General features: G+C 37.7%; 1 protein-coding gene across 12 annotated transcripts in view; it reads right to left on the bottom strand.

The window, feature by feature from the left end:
* The window catches only part of TENM3 (teneurin transmembrane protein 3), a 472,906-nt gene that overhangs the window by 333,821 nt on the left and 116,922 nt on the right, over positions 1 to 22,163 (bottom strand). Inside the window, exon 2 of one of the 12 annotated variants that reach the window (XM_068403618.1) lies at positions 4,724 to 4,783. The exons of the other annotated variants lie outside the window; for them this stretch is intronic. The gene's annotated coding sequence lies outside the window, so the exon portion shown is untranslated. The remainder of the gene's footprint in view (positions 1 to 4,723; positions 4,784 to 22,163) is intronic. 12 annotated transcript variants of the gene reach the window in all.

The raw sequence follows: 22,163 nt of genomic DNA on the forward strand, positions 1-22,163 counted from the left end.
TGTGTGTAAGTTAGTTGTGGTTTCCAAGAAGCAGGTGTCAAAGAAAAACATTTAACATAGGATATATGCTGGTATTTGGGGAGTTTATCTTTCATATAGGGGAACAGGAGGGGTAAAGGAAATCTTAATATTTCTTTACGTCAGTTAGGATCTCCATATAACCGAATTTAAGTATATGTAATCAAAGAATTCTCACACGCCGACAGCAAGTAGTGCTAACAAAAAACCCCAAACAAACGCACAAACACCAAGCACAGCTGTAATAGAGAAAGACAGACTTGCACGGGGAGTTTAGAACAGTGATGGAGACTAGAGCAAAGTGGGTAAAAGAGAGGCTGAAAAGGCGAGGAGACATTTTATAGCACTGTGGCCTGACTAGGCACATAACCATCAGATCTTAATTGATCTTGCTTCCCTGATGCTTAAAAAGCTTAACTAAACATTACAAAGATAGTGAAATGTGTCTGTATGCATATAAATATAGATACATATAAAAATAAATGTTACATATATGCATATATATATATATATATATAAAACCACCTATGACGGACAAGTTGTAGGCAAAGTATTATTAGAAGTCATCTCCTTTTGAATCTAAAATAACAAAAAACCACTACGTAGCTAACCTAAGTCAAGGGACTCTCCCCCATCCAAATAAACATGGGTGGAAATTTTTAAATTTAGGTTACAAAGCAATTAGTCAAATGTGCAAAATGCCATCGTGGAGATAAATTCTATGCTGGTTTTGAACCTAGAAAAACATAAAACTGTAATTGACTCCAAATTCCTTTTATCCCTTTATTCAATCAAAGTGAAATTTATTATGGAAACAAAACCAGCATCACTAATAATAGTGAAATATTGCTAACTGTACTGTCTTACCTGTTATCCCCACAGGGCTACGTTCCTGTGTACTTGAAGGAGAAATTAGTAGCTTTTGGCAGAGGTGCCAGATTTATCAGGAGCTGCTGTCTCAGAGAGAAAAAGTGCTATCTATCAGCAAGTCAAAAACATTGCTGTGAGGCTGCATCTTCCACCTCCTATTTAAGCATTTAGTTACCTTTTACAACAACATGGCAACAGCAACAAACACACTACTGGCTGGTACGTGACTGGTTTAAAGGGCAGTGACTGTCCTGCAAAATTGTAAAATTAGAGATTGTGTCACAGTCATTGAGTAACAGCTACAATATAAGCAACTAATGAAGTAGTATCTTACCTCACTAGGATGTCAGTCCTGAAAGCTTAAGCACAGCAGTTCAGCGTGTGCCACACTTGTGATAGGACACAATACAATTTTCTGAGAAAGCAATCTGTCAGCCTCAGTTTCTGAATGCCTTATCCATAAAATCATGAAGCAGGTTGGCTTCATCAAACAAGACATAATTCAGACTTGTAAAGTACCATTTACCAGAAACACAGTGATAAAAATTCTGGAGTCTGGGTCTTTCATGCAACGACAGAAAAGAATGAAATGCGAGTCTTTTGAGGGAGTCTATGTTCTCCCTATTGACTGAAGAGGAAGCCAACAGGATTTGGCAGATGCTCACAAGGAATTCAGTTTAAAACTTATTTGGGGGGGGGTGGGGGGGAAATATCAAACAGAACAGTTTTTCTTGTTTTTTTAAAAAAGGAAGATGAAGGGCAATAGCAACCATAACAGTGTTCCCTTCCCTCCTCTCCCCTTTACAGATGCCCTCATTCAAACACTCATCCAAGAGGAGCAAACCTGTGCTCCAGCGCTCCATGACCAAACACGCCTGAATGCACAAGCGATCATCCCACACTTCTCCTGCTGATGCCAGGCCTTGGTGAGGCACACGGGAGAGTCAGGAAGCCAGGAGAGCAACAAGGAGGAGTTTGATAGGGTTTGAAGAAAATGAGACTACTTTTTCCTCCTTAGGCAGCACAGCATTAGCTTATTTCTTGTATCTACTTTGGTTTAGCATTAAAAAAAAAATTTTTTTAGCCAGGTTTAAATAAGAAGTTTCTGACCTGCAGGTATTACTTTAGTCAATCTGTTTTGAGTGCATTTGGTAGTGTTGACGGACACGGTACCCTCAGACAGGAAATACGAGCCAGATGCTCATGATTTCAGAAAGCTTTAATCTAATTATATTTCTGTATACAAAGTAGCCCAACAAAGATGATTCTTGCCAATGCTAGTGAAAGGCCAGAGGCTTTGCACTGACCTGGCAGCGCAGGGTCTCACGAGCTGTCTGACCTGAGCTGGTTTTAACAATTGCCAGGTGGTTGAGCAATTATTGCCTAGCCTGTCCCTGAAAATACCATGGGGGAAGTCTAACACCCTGCAGCAGTCACTGGGTAACAACCAGAAGCCCTTTATGTCAGCAGGGGCTGGGGGAGGCTTCGGAGCAACTTTCAAAACCCGAGCTGGGAATGAATGAGAATAAACCAAGATACAATAAAACATACAAAAACAGCCCCAAGTGGACTAAGATCAAGAAGGAAGCCAGCCCCACCATGACCACCATGCTCCCTGTGGTGGAGGGCAGGGAATGCTGGTGACTCCTCAGAAACATTCCCCCACACCCACCATTTTGTTTCCACCCTCATAACACAGAAGAACACTGGGAGGGTGAGTGCAACATCAAAAAGGGGTAGGCACTTGGACGTTTTGTTTAACAATTTAAAATGTATTATTAAAGAGGCTTTTCTACATTACTATGGGTCATCAGATTGTTAAAACATTAACTGAACTACTAGGAAATTCTTAGTTCTTTATCTACGGCGTGTGCCCTTTTATCTTAAGAAGATTCAGAGTGTATCAATAAAGCGCATCTTCCCATCCACAAAGAATGGCTTTTAAAAGCAAATAGAGAACTGTAAAAGCTTTGGAAGATTTTAAAAAACTAGGGTTCCTGAGAGCTGTAGATCATTAGCTCTCCTGCCACTTTCCACTGCTTTTTCCTTACTCTCTCCATATGCAAAAGCTTTGTCTTTACTAACATGTAGTAGAGAGTAATAATAACGGATGCCGCCACACAAGCTCTCACTTGGGTAATAGCGTCTGACTGACAAGTGTTTGCCATAGGACACTAATGACGTGCATGCTAAATCATGCCCTAATTATTACACACTGCATCCAAGTGCTCACTTTCCAAATTCATAACGATCAATAGCTTTCAGAATGAAAAAAGGAGAAGAAACTTCAGAGAATGTAGTATTAAATTTGACCTACTGAAACAAAAGAATTTTAAACACTGTATCGTTAATAGCTAACTACTTCAAGGAAACAATAAACAGTTTGTATTTTAAGTAGCCAAAATTCTACATGGCAACAAGAAAAGCCTTACCTTCCACCACATATCAGTTATAACCAAAACAGTCTTACTGCCTCTTTTTGTTTGAGGTAGATTTTACTGCTATGGGAATTGGTTTATTTGTTTAGATGGAGAGGTAATTTATATATCTAGTAATTATATTGTGGGTTAAAAGATCTGCTTTATTACTATCACTGTAATTGACTCACAAAGATTACTTGCTGAAACAGCAAACCCTTTTCACGGAGCTGCTTTGTTCCATTACCGCGTAAGACCTGTGATTAGTATTAACCTTTATTTCAACACAAATCCTTACAAAAGTAAGAAGAAAATATTCTCTTTCTTGATCCTTTGGAAGAAACTCCCCTCACTCCCACGGACCTTAAATACCCAAATTCCCAGAGACAGTTTTGTGAAATTAATCCTGTGATGAGCTTCAGAATCAGGCATTTTCACAAAACAACTCAACCCCTGTCTCAATACTCTGCTGCTGCCACCATTGCTAATGATTATAAGCCTTGACTACTGTGAATAATTCAGAATCTCATCTGTTCCTTTCAGTGTAAAGACAATGTTGAGAGAAAAAGGTCACTTCTTTTCCCCTTCCAACTACTGACTTTTCCATCCCAGCACTGGTCCGATCACGTGATACACCCAGAGTTTGACATGCATCCCCTGACAGCTTCTTAGCAGCAGTTAGTCTGTTTAGCTTAGAGTACAAAAATAACAGGAGCACAGAGGAATGACAAGTTTCAGTGGTTATACACACAGTACCAGCACTCATGTTTGCTGTAGCTATTTCAGGTACTTGATGTACAGTAGGCCTATGTTTAATTATAAAGTAGACAGATGTCAGCATACGTATTGCAACCAGGCAATCTGGTACTGATGCACAGAAACAGTGGTACTTGAAAAACATTTATTAAAAATAAATATGAACAGTATAATCGCCTCTTTTCCAAAGACTAACACTTGAGAATACTCCCCTTCAGGCATTTTTTAAAAGACTAAGTTCACTGCCACTTCCTCTTTAATCTTGTCATTAAAAAGTACACTGGAAGGCTGTCAATATATAAACAAGCAATACGCAATTTTATTTGGAAATGGTATCTGTCAGGGCAAGACAGATTTATACAATATAGTATTTAAGGGACTAATTACTGTTTACTTGAATCTTCTCCATTCACTTAAATTATAACCTTTTTTTAGGCTGATCTGTATTATACTGAAGGCTTCATTTTTCAAATAAAGATGATTGGTTAAAACTTTTTTAACTTGAAATTTTTTTGAGCTCTAACAGGCACCCAATTGAACACTGCTGCACCGAACCACAAGTTTGTGTCTAACCATGAAGGAAGCTAGAGTAGTAGCTTTTTTTGATACTAAAAAAAATCTGCCAGCTAATACAGCAGAGCATAGCATCTAAGTATTTTTACCTATTTCATTCTTTTCTTCCTCTGGCTGAAATCAACTTGATGGTCAAGAAAGATAACCACCTAAGGGAGAAAAAGATTATGATGCTTCCCCTTTCAAATAAAAAATAAGCAACGTAAAAAACCCAAACCCTCTCCACAGGGAACAAACCACCCCACTCTCCAATCCCTAGTGTTTAAATAAGATCTAGCAGGCTGTGGTTTGTTACCTGACATCTTTACCCCATTTCCTTCCTTCTCACCAAGTAACTTTAGATATATCACAACAGGTCACATTTGGTCTCCCTGGTTTTGCTGAAGGACTTTTCAATGCCTTCATTATGGAGATCAATGAACTCCTCTCTCAGACTTGGCAGAAAGAAAGACAGCACTCTGTCCTGAAGGAGGGTAACCTTTCTCCCAAGCGTCCTTCACTCAGAACCACCTCCCCACACACCTCCCCAAATATGGCTAAAAATTAACAATTTCACAAAAAAAAAAAAACCAACAAAAATCCCAACAGTGTGCACTTACTCATCTGCTACAAATTTTGTTTTAATATTTTCTTGAGAGAAAATATCAGAAATATATGTTTATCATTCTGAGAACAAAACAAAGTCTGTTTCTAATTTAAAAGCTCCCTAAACATCTCAGTTCCATACAGACTGTCAGAAGCACTCTGCACAAAGAGTTAAAAGTGGTTATAAACATCCCACCTCTCAAATGCTGCACATCTGCAACCTCCCATTACAAACATCCTGCGTAGAACTGAGTAATCCAGACCAGTTCTTGATCATTTTGTATGACCATCTCTAAAAAAATTACATTAACAGCATATGTAGGTCTAGCCAGGCACTAAAAGATTCTACTAAACGTGTAGGCCCCTTTGCACAACTCTAGGGTAACAAGATATTCTCTGGTGTCTGGTAAAGGGAACAATTCAAGCATCTGTTTTTACGGTAGAATTTACATATACTATATATATTCAAAGTGATACAGCAATTTTTACAAGCCTAAGGAAAGGAATATTGAATTTTTTTTTTGAAACTTCAGGCAGGTATCCTGCCTGTATGTTTGACAGAGAGGGAGAACACTGGGTGCACTTCAGATGAGCGACTGTTAGGCTACTCTCCTACCAATTAACAGAGCAGCTACTGCACTTACAGATGGGAATAATATGAGCTACAGTCCACAAAAGGCAGCTGCAGACTCTCCTTAGCCACACAACCTATAGGATCATAGAACAGTCTTGGTTGGAAAAGACCTTTAAGATCACCAAGTCCAACCGTTAACCTAGCACTGCTAAGTCCACCACTAAACCATGTCCCTAAGCACCACATCTACAAGTCTTTTAAATATCTCCAGGGATGGTGATTCCACCACTTCCCTGGGTAGCCTATTCCAATGCTTGACAACCCTTTTGGTGTAGAAATTTTTCCTGATAACCAATCTAAACCTCCCCTGGCACAACTTGAGGCTGTTTCCCATTGTCCTAAATGAACACTGAAGACTTAGAAGCCAGCCTACCTCTTCAGGATAAAACACTTCCCCTAAAGGCCCTGACAGACTAAGATGGCCAGCATACAGGATGCTTATCTAGAAATTTATACTATAATTTCAGCAGTTTACTGCAGGTATTTAGGTTTTATAAACAAGAGATAAAAAAAAGAATAAGGTAAGCTCAATATAGACTATGTTCAACAGATCAGTCGGCACAGTAGCTCCCATTTAGACCAAGACTTTTAAGAAATTGAAGTAATTGACTCCTTTACCCCAACGTTTTGTCTCAGGTCAATAACAACTAATAACACCATGCTCTGTACAATTTTTGGTGATTTTCCTTGTTGGGAAGAGAGTCAAAGTTTGGGTTTCTCCCACTTCTACTGGTGAAGTGTGGAAGGAAACTGAGCAGCAGAGCAGAAGAGGCATTTCATTCAATCCAATGAATTTAAATAAATTTCTACCAGCAGGTTTTACTGCCCAGCTCAGAGCCCTGTCCTTCTAGGCTGCTGCAATGAACACTGATAACCAGTGCTCATGAACACAAATTTTTTTGCTGAACTTGCTTACCACCAGTAATCTTCATTGACATACCATATTGGAAAAGGAAGGCAAATGAAAATAAAGAGCTAAGAACTTATCTTCAGCCATAAACAAGAAATATCAGTTGGTATAATGACTGCTGTGTACAATTCATTTATTGTGTTATATCCTTCATGCCAGCAAGCACCAATGCAAATTATACTAAGAAAAAAAATCAATTAAATATTTCTAATTTGTTGTTCAAACACAGCCAGCACACATAACAGAAACATTAATGTAAGACACTACCAATTTTGATACTGTTTTTAGGATTTTACATCTCAGTTGTTGCATTTTTTGAAAGAAACATCTAGGAAATATACACAACTGTCAGTAACAAATCAAATCAAGTAAAGCATCTCAGTTTAAGGTTCATTCCTACGTTCTGAAATAATTTGAACACACTCATGAATGATAGAAAACACCCACATGAAAGATTTGCATCGTTAATTGTTTTAAAGTTTGTAAGTTCAGTGAATGTATTGTCAAAATGAAATCTTAAAACATATTTGTATTTAAGTTGTTATTTAGCAGATTCCCATTGTCTCTCCATAATACGGTCACACTTTAAACTGTGTGCTGAAAAATGGAAGAATTTCAACAAATTAATTGCTTGTCTCTTTTTACTAAGATCATTAAAGCTTACTGGTAAGCAGTAGAAAACATTGTTCATTAATTTTTATTGGAGGGGGGAGGAGGAAGGAAGAGGGCACTATGGTCGAGGCTCAGAGGAAAACAGGCATTAAATAAAAAAAAATGGTAACAAATGGATTTTTCGAATGCATACACAGCCATATGCTGCTAAACCTGCTAATGCTTACATATATGCTTAATCTTACTACAGCAAGGAGCCTAATGTCTAAAACAAAATTACACACACAATTTTCAAGGTCACACACTTACGTATATGAGTTAGCCTATTGCTGTGAAAAAATTGTCTTGCTTGCTGAATGATTTACATTCCTGTATTCCAATTTTAAATAAGCTTTGACAACTTACCTTAGAGTGATTAGTCAGAATCTCAGCATTCACGATGAGTATGAAAAAAACATCGTTTATAACATACTGTATGGAAACTATCTATAATTACCATAGCTGTTTGTTTCTTTGCTACTTAATTGCCTCCCATAATCATTTACAATCCACATGCAGCTCTGGATTCTATACAAAAAAATATTGAACAGAATTGTATGAGAATGTCTAAAGCACCTAATACAAAGCCCCTAATATTTTCATATCTAGTTGTTCAGGTTCATATGGTGCCTCTCAAGAGTTTTCCAAATACACTTTTTCATGACAACAAAGAAAACCTAATAGACAACACAGATTAAAATTTATGACAATTTTTCCCTTTTTTAGAAGTTGGATTACAAACAACTACATAAAGAACACATAATAGCAAGCTTATTTAGTGTAAAAAATACTTGTCAGTGAAGCTCCACTGGTGCGTAATGCTTTGAAACCCATGTTTCAAACAGAGAAAACAATCACAAATCACAACCATCAGTAAAAGATACATGTAAACTATGGCATGAAGCACTCTCTTGGGAAATGTAAACTACTTAAATATATACAAATTTACCTTTATGTGTCAAAATAAGCCTCTCTCTCCCAGTCTTGGAATCTTTATCAATTTATACACCTTCTTCACTGATTTTTCTCCCAGTGGGAGCCAGCAGCAGTTGCTGGAGGAAGCAGAGGCTTTCCCTCCCATCCTCCATTGCAAGTCAGGGTTTGCTACAACCCCAGGCCCCCAAAGCCAAGCTTACAGCAAAGGGGCTGCAACCATCCTCTTCCTACAGCTCTTCCCACTCCATGTACTCTTCAGGTTTCACTGCGAACCACTGAATTTAACTCATGCAAAGAGGAGAATTATTTCAGGCATACGTTACAGACACAGAACCCAACAGACTCGTGAAGAAGGTGTCTTTTGTACAAGGGTTTTACAGAGCTGCTGAATTCAATATCCCTCACTCCTTCCCATATAAAGCTTGCTCAGTTTACAATAATGTGTACCTTCTCATTAGTGATCTTCAAACTTTCCCTGCAAGGCAAATGATCCGAATAATCCCACTTTGATCATAACCTGAAAAGAGTAACATGATGGGTAGCTACTGTGTGTCATGTTTGGGGTAAAATGTGAATTTTTAAGGTTTTCTACCAGCTTTTTCAGAATACAGTTGAAGACAAGACCAGTTACCTGGCCCTGAGTATTCTAGGTAACTGAAAGGATGTAAAACTTTTTTTCCTTTATTCAAAATGTTGTGATCAACAAAACAGCAAATTTTCAATGTTTATGTTAGGAGACCTTCTAAGATTATAATATTACCTTAGAAAAAATATACTTTCTCCCTGCGTGTAGCAAGACTGGTACTCCTTGCAAAAAAAAGATCACAAACAGGAACATTAAGATAATTGCAAGAGGACACAGGATTTTTTTTCATCCCCAGTTTTATAGATGTTGTCTTCTAACTCCTCCAAACTGTAAACTACTTCAGAATATTAGGAAGTCATAAGAATGTAAGTACAATAAAAGCACAAGCATAGAGATCAACTAATGGGAAAGTCTGAATTCATCCTGTGGAAGGATTTTTTGTTTGTTTGTTTGTTTGTTTTTTGTTTGGTTTTTTTTTTTTTTGGTCCCCAATGACCTAACACTTTGATGACTTTTGAGAACAATGTCCTGGAGACATCTGTCAGACAACTGCAACAGGGACAAGAGGTGCATGTCTTAGACTCCGTGTAGCTCAGTAGCTCATTGAATTGCAATGACCAAGTTCAGATTTTTAAAAAATAACTGTAATTGTGAAGAAATGTTAAAGGCATGGTTTGCCTATCTATATACACACACACAAGATATATACAATACTCCGTTGATGTAGTGGAGAATACTCAAATGTCCATAAATGTTCTCTCTTAGATCTTCCAAATCTCTAGAAGAAATTTTTTTACAGAAGTAAAATGAACACAATAAAGGAGACATTTGATAATCCTTGCAAGACAGGCTCCAAAAACGCAAGCTGCTATGGTTTAACAGGGAAAATACTCCCAGAGACAAACCAACCGACAGATAATAGCAAAACAGGGTATGAATAAATGTTTCCTCTGTGGAGCAAGGTCCCACAGACAGTTGTGCTAAAAAGTAATGAGAGATGAATAGCAGGGCAACAAAATTAACTGAGACTGAAGATACGACTGTTCACTGGCTCTTAACAACTCAGGAAATAAGGATTTCTTCATACCTTTTCACATAGGTGCACAGAAGGAAACAGAATATTAAACTAGCTGAATGCTTGGCCTGACCAGTACAGTTGTTCTTGTACCTTTATTTTAGGATATGCCAGCAGCACAATGCTGCAACATTTTTTAATTCAAACACCAAGAGACCACTGCCAAAAGTGGTTGCCCACTCCCCTTCTACCCAATCTGTATACTTGCAGTGCTTTATCTAGTAGTCGTACATCAGGATGAGCTAGAAAATAAGCCGATTTATTTTGCTAGGTTAATTTTTCATGAGTCCACAGAGGTAGTATGTGAGGAAAAAACCCCCGTTGGTTTCCAGAAGAGGGAAGTTCACACATTCACTTAGAATAAGGTTCTCTCTTATGGACAGTTGTAAGACATGCAAGTAGCAAGAAGGCAGTCAGAAAAACACGGCTGAAAAATGGGCAATTTCATAATTTTAATCTTACTGCATAAACACCTTTTTCACCTTTTTTTCCTCTCTTGCATGTTTTTTTTCCCCCCCCCCTTAATTTTATTTTATTGTAACAGTGTCTTATTTCTCTGGGAAACCTACAGAAAACTCTCCTTCTACCTCCCCACATGGAAGCTCCTCAACTCGAAGAAATAGATTTGTGCTGAATACCAGAGCTGGTGTGAGGAGTGAAAGAAATGGCATAGCTCAGAGAAGGGCCTCTTTTGGTGGTGGTGAGTTACTTTGGCTCTGCTCTTACACCCCCAGTGTGCCTACATGCTAGTTTATGTAGGACAATGAGTATCATCAAGCAACTGATAGGAAAGAAAAAGGATATGAAGCACATAAACCACCATAGAGCATGCTTGGACCTAGTGGTCCAGGGGGAGTTTCTCTCACAGACTGAGAGTGCTGGTTTTAATATAGCATTTTCTGTAAGAGCTCAAAGCACACTGCAGGGAATTTGTTAATTCTCATGCTCCCATCATTAAATAGGAAAAAAAGGGGAAAAAAGTCTCTCCAGTTGAGACTACTCCCCCTTCTGGTGGAAAATGGCGTTTTCGCAAGGGGAAAACAGTTTGTATTTTAAAAAAGGCGTAAATATGAAAAATGTATTATTATTTTTTGATGTAAGAACTCAGTGAAAACAAAAAATATTACCTATAAAGTAGTTAAAACTACTCTTTCATTAAGATTCAGCATTTATGCAGGTACTGCTGCATAACTCAGCATGGCAATCCACCCACATTTGTTGACACTGGTATCTTGAGGTTGTCCTTATGAGGAAAACACATGAACAAACAGTAGGTTATCTATGATTTTCTTTTCTTTAATGCCATAACATATACTTGAAAAAGGCAGAATATAGACCTGAATCAGTATATACAAAGGAAAGAACATGCTTAAATATTATGTTAACAGTATTAATAGCAGTTACAAAACACACATTTTTTTCTGGATAAAGTCAGAAAAAGCAATGAAGACTCAGGAAATAATTGAAAAAAAATTGCAAACTTATAGGTAAGTGAAGATTTCTCACATGCAGGAAGTATTTTGTTTAGCTTGAAAAGCAGATTACTCGAACACACAATGTTGCTGGTTTACAATTGTGTACTGCTCTTTGAGACATACAGAACAAAAATAACTATCATATCCACTGAAAAAATATTTCCATCTCCATACTTCCAAAATAAAATCTACTGCTTATAAGTTCTTCATAATATCTGACTCTTCAAATCAAATTGTGTTTTGTTTCAAATACTGTATATTTATCAAATCTTACGTTCACAACAATTGTCCTAAAGAAATCACTTCCATATCATACATTTTTATTTACAGCAACTTCGGGAAAGTAGAGAATTTTACAAGGAATGTATTGATTCCAAGATAATAATAGATGGTAGCTGTGTGATCTGAGTAGTTTTTCTTCAGAAAAAAGATCAAATGATAAAGTAGTGTTGTGATTTGTAAAGGTCACATGCTGGCAGATCAAATCAATCTTAATTTTGAGAATGGTGTAAGAATAAAAAAAAAATTCAATTTCTAAGTACTGGATCTTATCAATGCCTAGGCTTTAAAGATAAAATCATAGCCATAGCTCTAATTAAGATATTTCAATGAATTCACTGTATTAATTCCTAGTTCTAAGACAGAAAACAGTGTTGAGAACTATCTGTTCACAGCAAGATTAATTTTCTGCTCAGATGCCTTCTATCTCCCCATCTACCCCAGCTGCAAATTTTTTTTCCAATATTGTGTTATTTTTACTACTAATAGATTTTGAATTGTGTGCTTGATTTTTTTTAAATGAAATTTCTCTATTTGCATTTGGATTTAATCTATTTAACAATACTCTGCAAAGTGCATCTTGAACTGTGGAGAGAGCTTTTAAAACTAAATCTATAAGCTTAAAAGAGAAATTTAGTACAAGATAAGTAAATGACAGAGTCCTAGTCTATCTAATTATCCTTGCACAAATATGTTTCAAGTTGAAATGCGATGGAAACAGACTATAGTTTAAGAAAAATATGTATGTGTTCTGTCCCTTTGAGAAGAATAATTCTTAGATTTGGGGAGCCAAGAAGAATTTTACCAGTGTGAAAAATGTCAGTTCTAGTTTCTTCATTTCATGAATATTCAGAAGAACACACATCTGAAGCAACACTTCTTCAGATATGTCTATTTTGTATGAACAATCTAGCAAAATACTTACATCACAGAGGCCTTACAGGCAAAGAATGCATAGACAGGCTAGGTGAAAGACACTGCATATAACATTTCCCAAGCTTACGGATTCCTCCCTTAGTTTAATAAAAATATTTTGTTGTTCTTTATTAATAAACAAGTTTACATCACTAGAAACATTTGCTACATTTATATTCTGTATGAAGCTTGCTGAAGAGTGTGCGTGTCTCTTGCATGAAGACTTACACCAAGTATGGTGGCAAGGGAGTGCAAAGAAAAGCAAAAACTGCTTACTGATGACTAATAGTGTAACTACGAACAAAAATTATCATCCAAGTTCATTTCCCTTTATTAAAGTTTTATGCTTTCCAGGAAAAGACTAAATTTAAACAAAATCTTCTCTGTATCAACACAAAGTGTTTGACAGTCATTGATCTTGGTCACGAGAAGCTATCAAGACCACTAAGATTACTGGCATTCTCTTGTAGCACTGTCTTGTCCAGGCTGAAGAAGGCTGATCTATCTCGCTTACCTGCAGATCCCAGATGCCCAGATGTGGATGCCAGCCCTCCAGCCTCCACCAGTATGTCACAACCATTTAGCACTTTTAACTTTGTGAATGTGAAAAACACTGAAACGTCTTTTGCTAAGAGTGCTCCAAGTAACACCTGCCAAACCCTGAGCATTGTTCAGAGCACAGCTGCTGGACACTTCTACAGTAATCCCGTTTGCAACAGCATCTTCCAGCAGATGGAAACACATGCAACGTACACAGCTGGTAGCTGTAGGAAAATCTCTTGTCTGTGTAGTAGAAAGTGAAGGACAATAGCGGCTACTCTAGAGCTGAGAAGATTGCTTACACTTTTGATGACAAAGTGATGGCAAGTACCAAAGCTTGGTACTTGCAGTCCTGCCACCTACAAGCCAGGAGGAGGGAGAACATGCTCCCAGGGAGAGACCAGGCACTGGGTAAGAGCAACACAAGCAGCCAGGGGAGATGAGCACACAGCACTGCATCCAAGCCCCGCAGTAAGAGGGGGTTACCTTGATGCGTACGATGTGCTACGTTGACTGTCAGAGCAACTATCTTAGGGAAAGAGCAAGAGCGAAGAATGAGTGAACTGTCTTGAGTTTGCTGCTTCATGTCTGCGAGTTACGGCTAGGCAGTACCTGTGTCAGCATGCCTCTGCCCTGCAGGTAGGCTTTGCAGTTGTTTGTTTCCTGAAATACTGTCAGACAAGGCTCTTCATCGTCATTTCGTGATGAGAAATGGAAGCAAGTCATCAGCAGGAGAGAGGTCAAAGGGATGAAAAGGGAAAAGCAAGTGAAAAAAAGACAAGTCTTCCTCCCTCACATCTGCAGCTGTGTCACTGACACTCACTGGTCTCTCAACTAGACCATACTTGTGCAGGACAGTGACAATGGACCAAGGATATTCTTTACAGCAGAGAAAAGCCCCCTTCTGGAGATGAAAAATATAACCACTTTTACTTAGCAGAGAACTAATTGTTCCCACCAGAAACGAATATATTTGAAAGTATCAGTGAGCTTCTGTGCATGCAAAATTACACAGGCACACTGACAGTAAGAAGTAAGCACTTCCTTTATAGCCTTACATATGTACCCGCTCGCCTTCCAGCAGAAACGGATCAGAGTGCTGGAAGTTTCTAGTTTCCCGTGGAAACGCCCCCTACTGCTAATGGCCAAAACATGTCTGTTGTCCCTCATCAAATGGGGTTGGCACAGACATACATGAAAATGGCTCTGTGCATCCTTAAATACTGAACTGACTGGGTTGCATGAAGTCTGAAACTGAATTTTCTCCCAAACTGCACTTCTGAAATGGCTCCAGAACTGACCGTAAACTAGAAACATCGCCTCTAAACCCAAAGTCTTAATATCATACCTCATGGAAGATAAAAGCGTTCTGCCTAGTCGCTGGTCATGCTCTCATTCACCACCAGCAGCAGATTGCTCTGCAAGCAGACCAGCAGATACACATTATATGACAGCAGTAGAAGCATCACAAAGCTCCAGTGTCCATTGTTGCTTGAACATAAAAGTTTTGAGTACAATACAAACTAGACATACTGAATGAACTGGGCTGCTATAATCAATGTCCTGGAGATGACACTTTGCTATTTCCCAGATATCCCTGAAGCTTTCCCCAGGTTTCAATGACTGAGCCATGCACACTGTAAACTACTTTGCACCATCTGAACAACGCAGTGCATCTTGTGACTGCCTCTGGTATCAGAAATGCATACCTGGATTCAACAAATTTTGTGCCTGCCAGCTGAAGGGTTCAGGAATTGCCACCCCAGTTACATACCCATGAGCTTCATACCTGATATGATAACTGTCCGCACTGGACTTACTTCAAAGACACAGTTACTAGAATAAAAGTATGTAACGGCAAACCCCTTCTCACAAGTCTACATAACCTGTTGTGGAATAGTGAATATAAAATGAGAACTACATTTTTCCTAAATTCCTTAGGAACAAATTAACCAAAAAACACTTCCAAAAAAAAATAAAAAATGACACAACCACGTATAGAAGGGAATTCCTGAGATGTTCAAATAAGCTACAGTGCTTAGAAAATACTACAAAAAAAGTAATAGTTATACCTTACTGTTCACATTTTAAAGCCATGAAAGAATCACTCCAATTGAACCTCTGAATGCATTTTAGAACTGTAGTGTGTATTATTATCCAGTTTATAAAATTAAACAAGTAACTTTAACAGTAGATTCATGGCATTTTAGTGAGTATTGTTGATAAACATCAGTGAGAAGAATAAGAAGTTCTAGAAGCAATATACTGTGCTTCCACAAGGGCAAACCAGATAAAATCTAAATGATAAAGAAATTCATGTCGGAGCCTTGAAGAATCTCTGTTAACAACACAAACTACTTTTCTGTTTAAAAGGAAACCATTAATCTCAACAATAACTTCTCCTAATAATTACCTGCCTGCACTGTTGCTACTAAGGCAATACTAAATTATATCTGAAAAAAACCCTACAGACCTCTTCATACTCCTAAAATATTAAAATACTGTATATGGTAGACAAAATATTAAAGTGGAAGAATGTTTCAACAAAATAGGAAATTTTAAACTTTGTTTCAAAGTAGGAGACCTAAAGGTCTCCCAAAGGCTTCTGGGGAAAATGTGTCTCTTGTATTTGAAAATTTGCTAACATTTTGTAAAGGTTCAGATAGAATCAGCTTCAAAACATAACACCTTTCAGAGCTACTCTCTGGCCAGTCAGTGAAGTCTAACTGAATTTGTCATGACACGTAAACACCAGTTTGGCAGGAGCTGATTTTCCTTTGTTCACTTTTGAAGTTAAAACGTGTTGAGTGAAACAAACACAAGCCTCCATATACGCTGTGACCTTTGCATAACTGATCACCTCTTTTCAAGTTCTGCAACTGTAGCAAGCAACAACATGCTAATGAACAATTTGCTCACATTCAAAAATTTCCAAAATGCTTTAACACCTGACATTTAGAAAAAAAACACACTTTCTTTGGCTGGAATCTGACAATAGGAACTACTGCATGTCTGGAGCATTATATCAGCTCTACAGATGTGAGAGCTGATGCACTGTCAATATAGGTAAGACTCAAGTTCAGAGCTAGAGCTGTTGTTGCCGTTTAGCTCTACAGGTATCAGGCAGCACCACAGCTTGGGAGTTGTTCCCTTGTCTCTCACACCTGCTTGTACGACTGGCTGGTGCTCGTGGTGAAAGCTTCCAGCTTCCATTGCAATTCACAGAGGCAAGGTCTTGTTTTCACAAGAAGCACCAGCTTCTAACTTCCACCAGTCCCACGTAAAAACTTAAGAACGAAGAACCTCTTGGTCAGGCAGACTGACTCTTTGAATACAAATGCAAGCTGGGAATGAATTCTAAATTAGAGATGACACTGAAAGGGATACGAATAAAAAAATACATAAAGTACATAAAGCAGTCATGAGGAGTTTGTAGGCTGGATCTCGAATAGTTTCCTTTGATACTGGAACAAATCAAAGAGGATTACAAAATGCTCACTTTTTGTCTTGGGTCTGGAAGGTATCTGGTAACTAATTCAGGGATCACTCTGAGCAAAGAAACTTCAGGGGTGAAAACAGGTAGAGTAAACATTGATTTAGAGTCAAAACACAATCAGCTGCAGCCTTAACTGTGAGTAGTCAGGGCACTAACCAGAGCAGTCTTGCCAGGCTGTCCAGTGAGCAGCACATGAGCAGGTCTAACAAGGCTGTTCCAGCACAACCTCTACAGCTTCAAAAGTGCTTATACGGAATAGGATGATAAAGTACATTTGCATCCTGCCCAAAGTGGATCCAAGCATCTTGAAGCTTTATACAGAGGAACGTAGAAGCAGCAAGTAATATGCACTTTATTCTTAATCACTAGACCTCTAGCACTGCCAGTTTTCTATCTAAGAGACTGCCTAAACCATTCAACAAGCCAAGGACCTCAGCATCGGACTTGGTAATGCAGGAATACCCTAAACAGCCATCATAGTAGAGGGAGTTTGGTTTTTGTTATTCTCCAAAAACTGAAGGACCATATGCAGTACCATATATTAATCACAGTAACTGTACTTACACTTTGAAATCTAACAAATTAAAACAACCCTAAACAACTTTAATTTTTAAGAAAACTATACACCCAAGTAACACGATATAGTAGCTGGAAGAAAACAGACTAAAACTTATCTTGAAGCAATATATATGACACAAGAGCTCCTATTAAAATACGCTCAACTCCTGTAACTAAGATTTATGCTAAAATGAAAGGAAAACACTGAAAGCAAAATATGAGACAGCATATTTAGATTTTGAGTAAGAGAGAATGGTTTCATATTGATCTCTGAAATTAACTGGAAGCTAGCCAAGTTCTAGGACACTCAGAAAAAGAATGAATGCTTCTTTCACACACAGCAAATATGGAGACAAAGAAGGAATAGAGAGAAATGAAACTGTCAAGAGAAGAAGCTCAGACCACAAGGTACTGAAAAAATGCCAATGTTATATATAGCAAATGAGATTTGCAGGTAGAGGAAAGGTATCAGTTGAGAAGTTCAAGATTAAACATGATACTGAGGTTATTCACAGAAAGTCTAAATAGCAACTACACAAGAAGAACAGTTGATTTGTCCCCAGGAGAAACACATCCATGCGAAGTATTTAGAGGGAAAGTCAACACAAGCAGGCAAAGAGAACAGAGAAAAGTCATTAAAGGTGTCAAGAAACATGTACAGCTGAGAATCATGAGCACATAACTGTCAGTTAGCAGTATAGTTTAGACACAGTATATAGGAAAGAACAGATGGCCAAGAAGTGACCCTTGTGAGAAGGACTCGAGAGAGGAAGGGTCTTGTCACGTAAGAAGTGAACAAATACACACCTCCTTTTATTTTTTAAGAGATGTACAGAAAAATGTTCACAATAAAAGGACAGGGCAGGCAGCTGGATAAGATTTGTGGAAACACAGTGGTTATATAAGGAGGAGAAAATGAAAGAAATGATACCTGCACACAGAGACTGTGTGCACAGAGTTCCTCAGGACAGTCATCATTACCCAGAGCTAGGTCAATCTCAAATATAATTTCTTAACAAGTATTTTGGAAAAGAGTATGAGTAAGATCTAACATGGAGTATCTTCTCTTTTCACCATCAAACAATTCAAGATAAAAATGTTCCTTAGCTGGAAGATTTTATATCAGGCCTTTTATAGATATGACATTTAAAACTTTTATTAACTGAACAATCGAAGCCAACTCTTACAAAGCAAAGCAGCAGGCGGGCAAGCTCACTCCAGGTATTGGGCACACTTACCCATTTATTTAAATTATCTAACTAGATAGAACTGTAAAGTGAAAATATCACTTGTCAGCACATATCAGCTATAATTGGTGCTGTACGTTTCATGAATAAACCAAAACTGAAAACTCTACAAGTGTCTGACTAACTAGCAACTCAGTCTATGCCAAACTTTCTTCTCTCAGAGCCTGAACAGTTTCTAGGTTATCCCCTTGCTTCTCTCAAACTAAGGATTTAATAGAATATGCTTATTACTTGAAGAAAGCAAATTATCATCACAGGAAACGCTTATGATATAAATGGTTAATAAGTATATATTGGTATAATTATATAATAGTATAAAATGGTTAATGAGAAAATAGAATGATGTTATCAGCTTGCTCGAACCTACTTAAAACAGTAAGACAATCTTTCTTGGTTTTGCAAGACTATATTTTGTTAAGAAAGAAGTCTTTACTAACAGTAAATTTTTGTAACATTTCTTTATTGGTTGAACATTGGGAGATGCTTAACTCCACAGCCTGGAGAACAGATCTAGATTCTAAGTTTCATATAATTCATATGACATCTCTTTATGGCATATGTATGTTTGGTATCTCCTTCACATGGGCTGGAGGTGAAAATGGGAGACCCTCTCCAGTCTCAGTTTTTACATGAATTAAGCAGAGGCCGTCTTAACAAGCAGGGCTGTAAATGCAAAAACTCCTGCATCCTTTTGCCAAAACTCTGCCTTTCAAACAAGTAAGAAAATAGAATATCAGAAGCTGCCTTTTTATTACTGAGATCAGGAAAATGGGAATAAGAACGAACACTAGGAAGATAAAAGAATAAATGAAGATTAAAATGTTTTAAATCACAATGATGCATCATATGCACATCGTTACAGAGCACATAAAAACATAGCACCCTAATATGATTACATTTAAGTGTTCTATGAGGATATTCATATGATATATTGTTGTGATTTAAAACATTTTACTTCTATTGAAGCAGCTCTACAGCTTTAAAACCTACTGCAATTTTGCATGTCTGCTGTCTTTTACATTCTTCAACATCAAATGACAGATTTTGCTGAATCCATACTCACTAAGAACCTTGGCAGAACTTGCAGACCTTAATTTTACTGTAGGAATATAATTCTGTATATGAGTTACCAGATCTTCTGCTTAGCATCATGGCATCAAGAACTAGAGTAATCTCAAGCAAAATTTTTCATTCTGTTGATTTTTCTCACTGACAAAAACTCCCTTGCTTAAAAATCTTGATGATTTGAAGCATCCAAAAATTGTTGATGTTCAGTACACAACACTCTGCTGCATTGTCAGACCAAGACTCAGTGGATAAATTGGAAATACAGATACTTTACCGAAATACAGATATTTATATTTTACAGGACAGATTTCTAACCCTGCTTCAACTGGTAAAGACAAACACACACTAAGTACTTATGGAAAAACTTACCATTCAATATATCAATAAATGTTCAAATACATACACTACATACATATCAACAAGTTATGTACGTAGCTACTCAGGCACAATACTCTAAGAAATCTTGCAGTGTAAATAGATAAACAAATGAATGTATGAATGAATATTGCTTATTTTCAAGTTTTAAAGAGTGCAGGTTTCCAAGCCAAACAAGAAAGCTGGGAATGTAACATATTGCTCCAAGAACATTGATTAAACCAGCAAAGAGGGGAAAGTTTGTTAAAAACAGTGTGATATGCCACTAGTTTTGCCAGTATTTGACAACCAGCTGCACAATGACAAAAAACACCAACCTGCAACAAAACAAAGGCCCATTAGCTTCCACCCGTCCCAGTAAAAACACATGCATCAATATAGGAACGATGACTAAACTGAGTCATCTGAAATACAACTCATCTTTCACTTTCCATTGCTCCCTGCAGAAGAAAAGCAAGTTATACTGCAGTCCTGAAAGCTTTAATTGAGGCATTTCACAGATATTTGTATTCTTTAGTTTGTTTAGTGTCCGTTTGTTTAGTGTCCATCAAAACAAACTGGTATGCTTATAGCCAACGTGATTCTGTTCCAGTATCACAACATTACTTTGGTTGGTAGACTGGCAGCCTTCACAAATTTCAGTTATTCAAAGAGAGGCTAACTAGTTTGAAAAATAAATATATTGGTAAGAAACAAACAATCACAAGGAAATAAAACTGAGGCTAAGAGGAGGATGGCATTTTCAAGGGAGGCGAGCAATCCATGGAAAGACATCTCCTTTAATAACTACGTTTGCCAGAAAGCATGGAATTAATTATTGTTCCAATATACATACTGTATTCAGAGACCTCAAGTAACAGACATTACTACCTGGCATTTCAGGCAGTTGTTAAAGTACACTGATTGTAAGCATAAGTGTTCATATTACGAAACAGGCAGATGGTCTGCTTCACCAGAAACATTACAGTCTGACATTTGTTATCAATTGTACTGATTTAATACTAATGAGAGTAAATGGAGACAGATTTGCAAAAACCTGTCTCTCAGGAAGATATATGTGTGCCTTTAAAAAATCTTTTACTTCAGATATATCATTCTATGGTACCAAGAGGAATAATGATATATTTTAATATACGGCACCACTCTGACATTTGTGCAGAGCTTTCAGGCCAGTAACCAAAACCTACAACTACAGGAGAATAAATTTATTCAGGAAAAGAAGCAGAGGTAGTGCTTCAGGATCTCTGCCATAGAAGCTATCAAATAAATTATGATTAAACTTAGTAATTTATAATATAAAAAAAAAGTATTATACCCATTACTAAGACTTTTATTCACAAGTAGAGCGATTATAAGCACAGTGAGGGTAAGTTAAACTTGCTCTCCAACTGCTGAAGTGCTGTGCTCCTAGTCCGTGTGTCCCTGCTGACACCACGCTCCCTGCGGGCAGGGAAAGAAGGAAGAGCTACCGGGCTCCCCCGACACTATGAACTACCAGAATCCAAGATGGGTTATGTGGAGCAGCCTGTCCCATCACACTCGCTGGCTGAGTTAGGTAATACAGTATAAAGCAGAAATCTAAACTGATGAACATTAAACAACCGGCATAAATTATCAGCACTTTCTCAAGCCTAACACTTCTCCTTAGACTTGTTCTACTGTATGCAATTACTTTAGGTCTTAAGCGGATACTGTGGCACGTGCTTCGTTTGACATGGTTTCTCCAGAATCATTAAGGCTACGTTTCTCATAACGATGAAGTGGTGAAAGTGTTCCTTGTAAGTTAGTGTCTAGCTGTCAATGTTTCTGTGAAGTGACCACATTAATATCTGAGATTTCTGTTGTTATGAATAATGATAAAGCACAGAGTCTCAAAAGCATCTTTTTAAATGTAACTTAAACACCGTGCTCTTTGCAAAAAGGTGCTGAAAGATGGTCAAAGCACTATTTCAAAATTCAGTCTTAAATCTAAATATGGTGCTGTCTAACAGCAGAGCAGCGAGGCAGGACATTTAGTGAACTGATGACCCTCAAACCGTTGACTAGATATGTAATGGTTCCCCAGAGCGCTAGCTTTCCTCGTTCAGCAGGACACACCAAGGTTTTGCTCCCTTCAGATTCTTTCCCTTCTGTTCTGTTTCATCTGCAACACTAAAATAAGTGTCATGAAATACACAGCAACTTGTTACCTTCTCATTA

The sequence above is a fragment of the Nyctibius grandis genome, chromosome 6 (genome assembly GCF_013368605.1).
Source record: "Nyctibius grandis isolate bNycGra1 chromosome 6, bNycGra1.pri, whole genome shotgun sequence".
NCBI classification, from domain to species: domain Eukaryota; kingdom Metazoa; phylum Chordata; class Aves; order Nyctibiiformes; family Nyctibiidae; genus Nyctibius; species Nyctibius grandis.